Source organism: Trachymyrmex septentrionalis, unplaced genomic scaffold (genome assembly GCF_001594115.1).
Source record: "Trachymyrmex septentrionalis isolate Tsep2-gDNA-1 unplaced genomic scaffold, Tsep1.0 scaffold62, whole genome shotgun sequence".
Classification (NCBI taxonomy): Eukaryota; Metazoa; Arthropoda; class Insecta; order Hymenoptera; family Formicidae; genus Trachymyrmex; species Trachymyrmex septentrionalis.
Window position 1 is genome coordinate 3,566,315 of NW_017305800.1, and position 3,002 is coordinate 3,569,316.

Here is a 3,002-nt window from a genome sequence, read left to right on the forward strand (position 1 = left end):
ATATATATATATATATCCTTTAGCAACCATTCATTTATCGTACCACCACCATTTGTATTAATTAATCTTTATTAAGCATGACGACTCGCATTACTGTGATCAGCGAGTAAATCTATTCGATCGCGACAACACTTTTCAAAGTTTAAATATTGGGTTGGCAAGAAAGTAATTGCATTTTTTTAGTTGTTTCGAAGTTGTATATACAATATCTCCGTCAATAATGAATGAAATTTTAATTTAAAAAAAGCGTTTTTAACCTTGAAATCTCTACTTTTAAAAGCTTACCACGTTTTTTCAAGTTTATATGAGTTTGGTAATTTTTACATACCAAAAATTACGAGCTGAAAAAGACGGAATTTCTTCTCACTTTGTGGGTTTGTAACGTGCTCATAAGAAATTTGAGAAAATTTTCGACTACCTATGAAAGCTTGATACTTTCCCTACAAAATGGTTTTTTTTAAATATTCCTACGATTTTTGGTTACTAAGTTATCGCGGATTAAATAAAAGGATCATTTAATTGCTCATTAACTCCGTTAAAATTGTAATATCGTAATTTAAAAAAGAGATTCTTAAAGCTGAAACTTTACTTTATCAAGATATATTTATATTGGGTTGGTAAGAAAGTAATTGCGGTTTTTACTGATAGATGCCTTTTAAAAAATTACGCAATTACTTTCTTGCCAATCCAACATATTGTCGTTTTTCAGATCCTTCTGATCGTTTCTCAAAACTTTTCGACTTGAATGCTTTTTCGGAACGAAGGAAAACCGTTTCGTTATTTTCATCGCCGTGATTGAGTTTTGCAAATAATCTTGGGAAATGTTTGATCGCAATCATTTCAATGAATTTTGATATGCAAAAGTTTAAACGAGATCAATGTATTTTTGAAATCGCTTTCGATCCATCAAATTTCACGGAGAAAAATAGATAGTTACTTTACAAGTCTAGTAAAGATGTTCCAGCTATTCTTGCCGAACGTATGACAAATTTTACTTGCCTGAAAGTGAGAAATGCCGGAGATGTATAAGATCAAAAGTATGTTACAATTGTAGTAAAACCATTCGAGTGATTATTACTTTGCAGTATAAAGTAAATCATATTATTCTCAAAACTGTAAGCACAAATCTTCAAGACTTTACACACTTTTTGCCGCGCAATAAAATTAATTTTGTCAGGTAAGGTAAAAAATACTCATTGACAAAGTAAATTCTATTAAAATGTATGGTAATTAATAGATTAAGAAATAGTAACAAATTGCAGCAGCATAAAATTCACTCTACAAAATGTAAAAAGTACCTTACAGTGTGACCGCACGACGCTCTTTTACCAGAAAAATGAAGTAAATTTTATACAAGCGGGTGCCTATCCCCCAATATGGACCTGTCTATTCCATAAAATTTACTAAAATTCCAATGCATAAACTTGATATTTTTCTCCGTGTTCAATGATTCGATCGAGGATTAAGTGGCTTTAGAAGTTGTTTTAAACGTGTTTTTATTCTCTCTCTGTCGAGAGGATGGAAATCGATCGTAATACACACCGCGTCGCCGGGGCCCGCGGGGGAAGTTCCGAGGCCCCTATCGCCATAACAAACAAGGCATCAATCCGGCGGTAACTGATGCTGAGGCGCGCGCCGCAACTCGTCTGCGTAATTAGATCACGATTCTGCGGCATAGCATAGCCGAAACCGAACGCGAATCGTTTCGTAGCTGAGGGCCAGCCGGGTAATGGGACGTTGGGCCGAGCCAACGTGATTCGTGAGCCGGCGAAAGGATCGTCCCGATTGCCGTCCGTCGATCGTCTCCCATCATCACGAAGGTATCGGCCCTCCGAAACTATCGGGGCTATGTTTTATGAAAGAGGCTTTTGGGATACCCGGCCCCGGCGCCGCTGCTGGCGACGAGTGTACACGTCCTCCTCTCTGATTTCTCCCTTTCTTACTTTTCTCTTTTTCTCTTCATCGTCTCCCTCAGTGCCAGCCCGACATGGCGTCCCTTAACCCAGACTATTATCTGTGTACCGCACGATTATAGGGCAACGGGACCGACAAATAGTCGCAGGCTAATCCATAGGCGCCAGCAAAAAGGGACGCGTTCTTTTCGAGGGTATTTTTAATTTCTGCCGACAAGTACGGGCCAAAAATATTATCTTTCAGAAACGTAAGGGTCAGTTGAAAAAAGAGACGACATGATTTTCTAATTCACTGATCAATTTGCTCCGTAAAAGCTGCATTTGCTGCATTGATCAATTGAATTAAAAACACGCCTAAGATTACAATCGAAATAATTGGAGGTTTCTAAGGAAACTTTGAAATTCGATAAAAGCGAAAAGGTAAGTTTTAGTACAGCTCTAAACGTAGTTTTCATTCTAGTGCAGTCCAGTGGCAACGATAAAAAAAATAAATCTCATCAGAGAATATTAAGTGAATCAAGAAAATATTTTTGTATATCATATAAAAGCGACTATATGTATATCAGATATATGTTCTTATTATTGACACATGCTATTGTATTGTTCTTTGTATTTGAAAAACTATTGTACGTCCGGAATAAAATCGTATATTCTATGATGAAAATGTTTCGCATCGTCGCTGCCGAATGAAGATTTTTTTCCTAGACGTCTCCGCCTCCTCCCGAGAATATGTGACCTTTGACGCCCATGTGAAGCACCCCCGGCGGAGATCTTCGCCTTGTGGCGCCGGCACATACGATTCTTCGCTACGCAAACAAACCCATGTAAACTCGTGCATCGGTTAACAATCCGTCTCTACGTTTCAGCCCTCGTTGTTTGTAATGTGCTACCAAGATCGTTGTCGGCGTCCCTATGTTTGGATTACCGTCAGGTCCAGAGTCACTGGAACATTTGAATCTAGAAGTTTGCTACCGCTCATACAATATAAATACTTTTATCCTGAGAATATACATACAATATACCTTCTTCAAGAGATATTCTTAGGACGTTCAAAGGATATAGAGATATCTTTAGGACATCCCATAAAGA